Source organism: Triticum aestivum, chromosome 4A (assembly GCF_018294505.1).
Source record: "Triticum aestivum cultivar Chinese Spring chromosome 4A, IWGSC CS RefSeq v2.1, whole genome shotgun sequence".
Lineage (NCBI taxonomy): Eukaryota > Viridiplantae > Streptophyta > Magnoliopsida > Poales > Poaceae > Triticum > Triticum aestivum.
Window position 1 is genome coordinate 683,168,038 of NC_057803.1, and position 10,659 is coordinate 683,178,696.

General features: G+C 50.6%; 1 pseudogene; it reads left to right on the forward strand.

Moving 5' to 3' along the window:
- Positions 1–4,009: 4,009 nt before the first annotated feature.
- Positions 4,010–8,344, forward strand: LOC123088120 (uncharacterized; annotated as a pseudogene).
- Positions 8,345–10,659: the final 2,315 nt, after the last annotated feature.

Consider the following 10,659-nt stretch of genomic DNA (forward strand, 5'->3'; position numbering starts at 1 on the left):
GCCGCGAGCAGCAACGGGCCTTGGCGGAGGCCGACTCTTCTCACTAGCACGCCCGCTCCATCCCCGTCGACACAAAGGAGCAGCTCCTCCATGAGGTCATGCATCGTTCGCTGACCACGAAGGAGACCGATGCTAGGCGCTCCAGCTCGGGCTCAAAACTTTAGAGCGCCTCGCGAGGGAGGAAGAGGTCTCCAAGGACAAACGGGCCCGACACGTGAAGGAGCAGGCATGCGCCATCCGCCGCCTCTTCAACTACATCTTAGCGGCGGCAGAAAGGGGCATCACCAGCACGGACGATGACGATCCTCCCGCCGCGGACGCATACATGGAAGAGATGCACCTTCGCTCCCGTGACTGCAAGGGCAAGGGCTCGGCCAAGAAATGGTGATCTCCACCTCACCTCCTCCTCTAGTTAATTTAGCTTGTATCTAGTAATCTATCCGGCAAAAGATTGTGTCTTTTGGGTCTGATAAACTATGTTGGATGAACTATGCCCGAGGTGAACCATGTCTTTTGAGTTCGATCGTGTTGTATATATTTCTCGTTCGATCTATTGGCTCGTTGATGATCTATGTTTGCATGTTTATATGGATTTGGATGCGGGCATATAAGACTACGTATTGTGGATAATGAGAAATGAGGACGGCCTGATCACTGTGAGCGGGCGCGTCCGAACGCGTTTGGGCGTATAGGGCCTCATATTAGGGTGGTTGTAGATGCTCTTATCTAGCTAGTTGTACTAGCTCGTTATCTAAACAAGTTTTTTTTAACAAATACCACTTTATTTAATTGAAATATTAGCTACATCGTCTATTAAGGGGTGTACAATTTCACTTGTAGATTCCTCAAACCAATCATAACTCGAAGATAATCTAGCTAACCTAGCAAATTCATGAGCAAATTTATTAGCTACCCTATTACAATGCTCAATTCTAGTGATAGGAAAATCACAAGCAATGTAAAAATCACAAGCAATGAGCAAATTATCAAAAACTGCCGCCGGTATTCCCGCCGAGCGTCCTCCATTCTTCATAGTCTCAATGACTTTCAAGTTATCAAAATTAATAACAAGGCGATTACACCCCGCGATTTGCACCAGTGACAAGCCGAATAGCAACGCTAAAGTTTCAGCAGAAGACATCAACACACCAGTCAAATTTTCAGTTCCACTAGCAATGGATTTCCCACTAACGTCCCTAAGAACAGCATCGGGTGACCCTCTAAGTAAGTCTTCATCAAAAGAAGCATCAATTAAGTTTAACAAAACCCAAATGCGGCCGGGTCCAACTCCCTTTCTTCATGATAGCCTTAGGGGAATTAGTGATAACATAGTTTGCTGCCAAAGCACAAATCCCCATAGTAATCTGATTAACATTTTGGGTGCTTTTTTATGGACTATTTTACGTTTTTCCAATGACAAGTACCAAGAGGTGATGGCGATCACCTCATGGACATTATGAATACCCAAAATAGATAGCTCATGATTTGGAATATGGAAATAAAACTCAAGAACAGCTTCATCAGCGCGGTCAACTTCACAAGCCCTTGTCTAAAGAAGTTAATTGAGCTAGCTCAGCTCGGCTCGAATTCCCCCCTAGTCCCGAAAGCCATCTTATGCTTCCAAGCTCATTTTGAGCTCGGGATGAACAGTAAAACCTGAAGAAGAAAATGAAAAAAAATCAAGGTGAAAACATGGAGAAAAGGCTGCATGCGCACAAAATTTTATCTTGAAAAGACACTCATGGAAGTCGTGGCGAAATGAACAAAATCGGTGCTCCAAAATGTCTTCGTAAACAACACTTTTGGAGCATCAATTTGTGTTTTTATTTTTCACGACTTTTAAGAATGTGATTTCTAGATGAAATTATGTGAGCACGTAAAACTTTTGTCTTTATTGAAATATTTTTTCGACTTTTTCTGATTTTACTGTTCGCCGAGCTCGACTCATTTGAGCTCGAGCTCAAAAACTCCGCTTGCCTCTGGTCCGATCGACCGATCCTCTTCTCGTTATCTTCTTTCGAAACGGGCCTTCCTCTCATTTTCACCTACTGCCGACTGCCGACTGCTCCGTGTAGCGTACACAGCCGCCCATGCCCGTCTAGGCAACAAGAACGCGGGCGATGATAATGTCCCCATCCCATTCGGCCTTGGAAAGCTCGGCGCCTGTTCCTTCCGCCATCGTCTCGGGTTCCTCCACTCCACTCCCAGTCCCCCACGCCCAGGGAGCTGCTGGGTCTCCGGGCCTCGTAAAAGGCTGCCTCTGCCTCTGCTCTGCGCTGCGCTGCCGGCGGCCGCGGCACGGTGGGGAGGAAGCAGCCGAACCCCCGCGCGGAAGGCGGTCAGGACCATGGCCGAAAAAGGCGAACAGCAACAGGACACGGCGCAAACGCCGCCCGCGCGGGCGACGACGACGACGATGATGGGCAACGCGAGCTCCTTTCCTTGTTGCCGCCTCGTCGTTCACGCAGCATCCATCATCCTGATGGAAGCGTGACCACTTGCCTCCTGACGCCGGCCGGCGTGTACGGCGGCGTCCGGAACCCCCCGACTGGTCTCTGTGATACTCGAGAGCTACGTGCGTGCGTGCGTACAAGCGAGGGCGCTACTCTACAAAGCAGCCGGTGAGCGCGAGGTGAGGCGTCTCCTTCGGGGGCAAAGAAGGCGTACTCATACGAATCCGATCAACCAAATACGGCGTCTTCCTCCTCCTGGAAGACACTGAGCGCACCCATAAGTACTGTACATTGCAAATAGGTACTATCAATACCCTTGTGAAAATAAAAGGTACTGTACGTACTATCAATAGTACTACTGCTTTTTTACATCAGAAAAATGAGAGCACTGCACATCCTTTTTCCTCACACGGAGAGAGCAGCATGTCCTAACTTTTTAAACAACGTCTTAAATTCGTGCACTGATGGACAGTGTGTTGCAATACATCATAGAGATAGATAAATGTTAGAGTAGATTAGACCATGACTTACATGCCTACATTAAACTAGTGCGATTTCATAAAAATAGTATTTTAATTTCATTGTAACTTATCGACTTATAAGAAGAACAACAATTCGGCAAGTGAAATATGAGGTGGCCCGGGTTTTTTTTTTTGGAACGCGGTACAGGCGCGCAAACGCTCATATATATGCACATACACTCGTTCCTATGAACGCACGCACACACACCCTATCCTTATGAACACCCCCGAGAGACCGAGCTGGCACATCATCTTGAGATTGATGAAGTCGTCACAGATGTCTTTCGTAGTCGACGGGACATCTCCTTCCACTGAACACACATCGACCGGAAAATGCGAGCGCCAACATCTAAGTCTGAGACTTAAACTCTGGTGGACAAAGGATGCCATTCTCCTTCTAACCTCAAACCAGATGCTGGTTCACAAGAGATGGACCAGTTGAGACGGTTTTTAGAAGAAGATGAAAGATGAATAAACAGGAAAAGAAATGGGAGGGTGGAAAATCAAAACCATGATTGAAGGAAGGATGGGTAGACGCCAAAACCTTTTTATTTTTTAATTCAATTTTTGAATTGTACCGCGCATCGCATTTTGTAATGCTGACATGGTGAGTTTTTACGAACCAACCGTGGTTGGATGGTTAAGAAAACAGCGGAGGAGACGTTCCCGTCAACTACAAGGCGTCTACGCTGACTTTGTAAAATCTCAAAATGACGTGCCGGCTCAGTCTCTGGAAGGTGCTCATAGAGGTATGATGTGTGTGTGTGCGTTTATAGGGATAAGTGTATACACGTTTGTACTGTGTTAAAGAAAAAACACACTGTGAGTTTTTTTTTTGTTGAGGGGGAGTTTTTGTTTTCTTTTTATTTATGTGATGGAGCTGCCACCTTTTGATTCACCTCCGATCTTCCTCCTCCTCCTCTCGGCGCCGTTAATCCAACAACCAACCCCTCCCCCCCTCGCTGTCTCCCCTCTCCTATCCGCTACGATACAAAAGCTCAAGAACCCACGCACGCGCGCTCCCCCACCCACCCCACCACGCCTCGCTCGCTCGCTCTCCCCCTCCCTCCCCACGCACCGCACCGCCGGTGGGGCACGGTTGCCGCCGACCGGACGCCGCCGTCGACCGCTCCACACTGCCGAACCGGTACGCACGCCCTCGCCCGCCCTCTGCACCTCTCGCCTCGCTGGCTCCTCCTCCCTGGCACGCTTGATCCGGCCGGCCCCTCCGCGGGCGCGCTGCTCGCCGTCGCGGAATTGCGGCGGAATTGGCGCCAAGGAGGGGACGGTGGGATCTCGCTGGCCGTCGCCGTCCCGCCCCCTTCTCGTCTCGTCTCGTCTCGTCTCGTCTCGACCTCCTTTTTTACTGCCTTTTCCGCGCTGTTGCTCCTACTATTCCCGGCCACGAGCGGCAGGGCAGGGCAGGGCACGCCCGCAGCCGCACGGCCTCCTCCTCGGCGTTCAAATTCTCTCCTCCTTCCCCACAGTTTTAGCTCCGGCGTCAGCTTTTAATCCGCCCAAAATCTCCGGCCTCTGTTTGCTCGCTTGCTTTTGATTTTATTTTTAAAAAAATTGTTACATGTCACGGTTTCTCGTATTTCCTGACTCATTTTCACTTCTGCTCCGCTTCTTCTTCTTCTCCAGGCACACTGGCCGTAATAGAGGCGATTTTCGCCGCAGCTAGCTGTCGCCGCTGCTGGTGCTGGTGGCGGTGGGTTGGAGGAATAAAGAAATGATCAATCTGTTCGACTTGAGCGCTGGAGCCAGCGCCAGGGTCGCCGCCAGAGATGGTAAGGTCATGCAACGACCCAGCTGACCATGATTTTTTCGGATGCATGATTGGTTAACTCTCCGATGATTTTTCGCTGGGGGAGAGATGAGATGAGATGGCCTCTTGTATGATTGTTCTTCGGTTAGTGGAAGGTGTCCTAATTATGGATCTCCTCCTTCCTGGCAGGTTCTCCGGTGAGAGGAACGCAGTCGGACCGCAAGGACTACGCCGATCTCAAGTCCACGGTGAGCACATATTTTTCATACTGGTCTTTGTGTTCAGTGTCAAACTGTCAAATCTCAGCTTTTTACAGTCTGCTTATCGCTGCATGATTGATCCATGTGTGGCGCAGGTGACTGGCAGCATGAGGAGGAGCTCGTCGGACAGATCCGGCGGCACGCCCATGAAGACGCTGATTGCGCAGGAGATGGCGAAGGAGGGGGACACAAATCAGAAGAACACTAATGTTATAGCAAGGCTGATGGGCCTCGACGAAGGTGTGGCCTTTCCCAAGCCTGCTCAGCCTTCAAGCAGGAGGAGATCTCCGGAGGGCCACTTATCAACCACGATGGCAAGGGTCAACAACCAAATGTCGTTCGACAAGCATGCAGGCTCTGTTGAAAATGTGGAATATAAGGATGTCTATGAGGTGGGATACCAGCCACAAAGGTGTGAGCATTTGAGCGACGATTCTTCACGCGGAGGGAGGCCACTTGAAGATCATGACAAGAAAAGAATGGATCTCGTCCGGCAGAAGTTTGTTGAAGCAAAGCAGCTAGCCTCGCATGAGAATCTTCTCCAATCGAAAGAATTCCATGATGCTCTGGAGACTTTGAATTCAAACAGGGACTTGTTTCTCAAGTTTCTCGAAGAACCCAACTCACTCTTCGCAAAGCAATCTGGTGAGTTCCATTCTGCGCCAACGTCACCACAAAGGAAGCAAATAACCGTGTTGAAGCCTGCCAGATCAGTGGAGCTGAAGAGCGAAAATGCACTTAAAAGGCAGCAAAACCATGCAGTTCATGGGAGTAGAACAGAGAAAAGCAATCTTTGTAGGAAGCCCAATGCTGGTCATGCCAGAGCAGAAAGGCGTCCACAGCACACTCGGATAGTGGTCTTAAAACCTACCTCCGCAATCACCACAGCAGAGCAGTTTCAACAAAATGGTCATGGTAACTCTGATGATTCTGATGCTCCTGTTGTATCAAGGCATGTGAGTGATGAGATACACTAGTCAGCACACGGCATGTGTCACCAGCATGATGAGTGTTTGCAGGGTGGCATACAGTCAAATATGGTCGGGCGAGATAGATCATACTATGATCGCGCTGAAGAAGGACGCAGTAGCTTCAGTGGCTCGGAGCTTGGAAGCCCAACATCATGCCATTCTTGGGATTACATCTACCGGTTTAGCAATCCTTATTTCGGCTCATCTTTAAGCCATGCTTCTTGCTCTCCTGAGGCACATGTAGCTAGGGAGGGTAAGAAGCATGCCTCTGATAGGTGGCCAAGTGCATCTTCCAATGAGATTATCCGGGAAAAGGTGCCGATGCGAAGGAGCTTGAGCACGCTCGGTGAAATGCTTGCCATGTCTGATATGAAGAAAGAAGATGTTGTTGATCAGGTGGCCACTAATGGCGGCAGCCAGTTGTGTGGCAACGAACAAAGAGTCGCCGTACCATCTAATTGCTCTGTTGATGGTGCGGAAGGAGAAAGCTCCAGCAATAATAACATTTCAAGGTCAAAATCTGTTCCAGTCTCTTCATCAGCCTTTGACAGCCTGCGTTTAGACGCTAGATCTTCAGATTCTCAACATAGAGAAGCCACAGCCCCGAAGGAGGCGGCCAAGCCTAGGAATGGGAAGTCATCTCTCAAGGGAAAGATTTCAAGCTTCTTCTCAATGCGTAGGAAAGCCGGAAAAGAGAAGCTCATCACATCTCCCTCGGGGAGCTTGAATGGCAGAGTTCCTGTGGACAGTGATGTAGTGGTTGGTGTATCACGGTCAGCTTGTACCGGCCTACAAGAGGATGTTGCTTCAGAGAGTTTAGAAGATAAGTATCAGTATGCGACAATAGTACTTCCGGTCAAGGAATCAGAGGCGCTTTCTTCTTCTAAGGTACAGTACTTTCTTTTCTACATTTTTGTTTACCTACTAGATGTAAACATAGATTTTTTAACACATAAATGTGGTAGATTTGTTAACCTGGACGGATAATTTTGCAGGCTCTGATTTCTCTTGAGAAAACACACTCATTTGAGATTCGGAATTCACATTTTGATGAGCCCAGTCCAACATCAGTTCTCGACGCGCTGCTTGAGGATAGGAACGAAAAGTCTGCCAGTTCATCAGAAAGTGCAATTACCGCTAAACAAGGTAACACATTACCATGTCTGTCGTGTGATAATTTTCTGCCAATCTGGCATGTTAACTGTTCTTACCTTTACAGACATAAAACTGCAGGCTATAGTGGTAGGGTGTCAGTAAGTACCAATAAAGTGTACTTAATCTTTGTGGGCAGGCCATAAAAGATAATAAGTATGATTAACTTTTGTGCCTCATAATTAACCATTATTGGCACCACCCTAGGCTTTTATTGTGGAATAAAATTAGGCTATGCCAGTGTCCCTTGTCTGAATCTCAACATTTATCTTGCTTGCAGAACCTTTATCAAGGTGTCTTCCGATCGGATCGGTCGCGCGGACGTTATCATGGGACGAATCCTCCTCTGAAGAAGAGGCCGCGCCGTGCTCTAGCAAAGACGACGATTCCCACGAGCAAGAGCGGTACGAATTCGTCGAGAAGATCCTGTCATCCGCCGGCCTCTGCGCCGAGGCGACCGGCAACGTGTTCGCCCGGTGGCACTCGCTGGACAGCCCTCTGGCTCCAACCGTGCCCGACCAGTTCCTGGAGCGCAAGGTGGAGGACGCGAAATGCAGGGAGCGGCGGTCGGGCCAGAGGCTGCTCATCGACTCCGTCAACGCCGCGCTGCTCGGCATCGGCCAGAGCACGCTCTGGAGCGCGTACCCTTGCGCCGCAGGGCCGGTCGTGGCCAGCGTGTCGCGGCGGGACGAGCCGGTGGGCGACGCGGCGTGGAGGCTGGTGAAAGGCTGGCTGGCCGACGGCGAGGCGTGCGACGGGCTGCCGGACAATGTGGGCGTCGCGGCGGCGGACCGGGTCGTCGGCGAGGAGATCGCGGGCAGGGGGTGGTCCGAGATGCTGCGGCTGGAGGTGGACGACATGGCGAGGGAGATATGCGGGGACGTCCTGGGCGAGGCCGTTGAGGAGGCGCTGTCGGAGCTCGCCGGCCGCCGTTGATGGATGGATGCTCCTCCTCCTTTATTTTCTTGCTCTGCTCGTGGGCGGTGGTGTCCACCGGTGGCTTTTATTCCCGATCTGGTGGAGACCGTTTGCTGCGGCCCGGCGCGCGTGTGTGTATGCTTGGCTGCCACCTCTTGACTGTCCTGTACCGTGCTCCGGTCAAGTGTGCGTGCGTGCCCACTCCCCTCTCTCTGTCACGCCACATGCCGTTACAGTTGATACATTCTATTCTACAGCAATAATGGTCATGAAATGAATGAATGAATACAGATGCGTTTCAGAATCCTTGCCACAAGTTGTTATCACTTTTTTGTGTAAAGACAGGGGATAAATGGATGCACGAGAGATGATGACAGCTCTGAGGACTCTTTGCAGGTGGGCTTATACATTCACTACTACAGTAGCTCCCAAGCAAGTGCTGCTGTCTGTATTGGTAGTGTATTATGCTAACAAGTGCTGCTGCTGCTACTGTTAACGACTGTGTGATAGTCCATGTGCTTCCTTCCTTGAGAGGCTACAACAGTCCAAGGCACCACCTCTTGTTCCACTTTGTTTACTGCTCACCTTGTCCTCCCTCCACCTACTAGTAGTAGTACTCAACTTGCACCTGCACTGCACTGAATCTGAGAAGGAGGGTGAGTTAAAAATGGCGTGGCAAGCGCCAAAGTGCATTGACATTCCTGGGGAATAACAGCCTTTTCTTCTTCTTCTTGAGGTGATGATGGGCATCCCTGAGTTGTTTTGTGGATCCAACGCCAAAGTGCTTAGCCTCCCAAAGTGCTTAGCTAATTATGCTACTGCTACTACTACTGCCGACTTGTGTTTGTGCCAGCTTTGCAGACGACGATGCAGTGGTCTTTGAGACGAGATGAACTGCGGAGATGATCTGGCTGTCTGCGCGTCCACCTCCGGTCGCTGGACTCCATCCACGCAGGCCATGCATGATGCAGCGGAAGCCACGGAGCTGCCCTCCCTTCCTTCATTGCCGGTCAACTTGCCTGCATCTTTTAGGTGCAACAAGCCGGCAACTAACCATGCATGCACCATCAGTGAGTGGTTAACTGTCTCTCTGCTGCAAAACAAAATAATGGCAGCAAAAAGGTGCAGCGCAACGTGCAGCCCTGGTTATTTTTCTTCTTCGGTTCAGTTAGAAAAAGGCTACGTACTACTTGCTTCGGCGGGCTCGACTCGAGTACTCACTTGCCTTGATCTCAAGGCATCTCCGCTAATTAACTGGCTTACACTTGTCTTCTCTATGCAGCAGGGGACTCTCTCGTCTCTTCTCTCTTGCTTCTTGGAAGCTCGCCTCCTGCCTGGCCCGTTGCTTTCGATGACTAGTGCTGTCACTACCGGAACAGGGCTCTAAGCCGACAGCCAAATATATGCCGACGGCTACCGTCGGCCTTGTCCGAGCTATGCCGACAGCTAGCTCCTGGCCGTCGGCGTACAATGGCCGTCGGGCTATCCACGTCTACGCCGACAGCAGCCGTCGGCACACAACAGCCGTCAGCTTATCCAAGACTACGCCTACAGCTGTCGTCGGCATATATAGGCCGTCGGCATAGATGCGGGCCCGCCGACAACGGGCATCACGGCCGGCTAACGACGTCAAATCTATGCCGACGGCCGTGACGGGCGGCCGTCGGCATAGATACGGGTGACACGTCATCGATCCAGAGCGCACCGGCCAGGACCTATGCCGACGGCAGCCGTCGGCATATCTGACACGTCATCGATCCGCGGCGATGTCCATCTGGCCGCAGCTATGCCGACGGCATAGTTTTTTTTTTCTTTTTTCTTCTTTTTTTCCATATAGTATTATTATTATTATTAAGCATACAGTATGTGTTAATAAGCATACATATAGATTGTGTTAATAAGCATACATATAGTATGTGTTAATAAGCATATAGTATGTTAATAAGCATATAGTATGTGTTAATAACCATACATATAGTTTTTTTTCTTTTTCTTCACTGTTTTCTTTATTATTATTATTTAACTAACTTACATACCGTATGTGTTAATAAGCATACATACATTATTTTTCGGTTCTGTACAGAGCGGTGTGACCCCCCTCACGAACGGTGCCGCCGCCAGCTGGCAACTGGAATGGGGAACAGCCGCATCGGGTCTATACGAAGGGGACTTTGCTCCAAGTGTTTATATATATCGGATGACCTACCACAACCGGGTGGTGTTGTGGCATGTCCGAAGAGGCGGCACACATCTCCGGGGCGTGGTCCCCCTAACGGACGGCGCCGCCGCCGGCACCTGAAGGGGGGAAACGGACGCATCGGGTCTACACGGAGGGGATGTAGCTGTCGGTTTGGCCCCGAATGTTGCTCCCAGGTGTCCCTCTGTGCTGACCTGACACAACCGGGTGGAGAGGCCCACTGGTCAAAGCACGTCTGTGGGAAGTCAAAGGGCTAGATCTCGTGGTCAACCGCTCCAGGGTTAGGCGGGACGGGGCCCTGGGGTAGCAATGCCACTAGAGCGTCGCACCGGCCCTCATACATGCGGGGTGGTGTGGTGGCATGTCCGAAGAGGCGGCACACGTCTCCGGGGTGTGCCCCCCCCCTCACGGACGCGTCG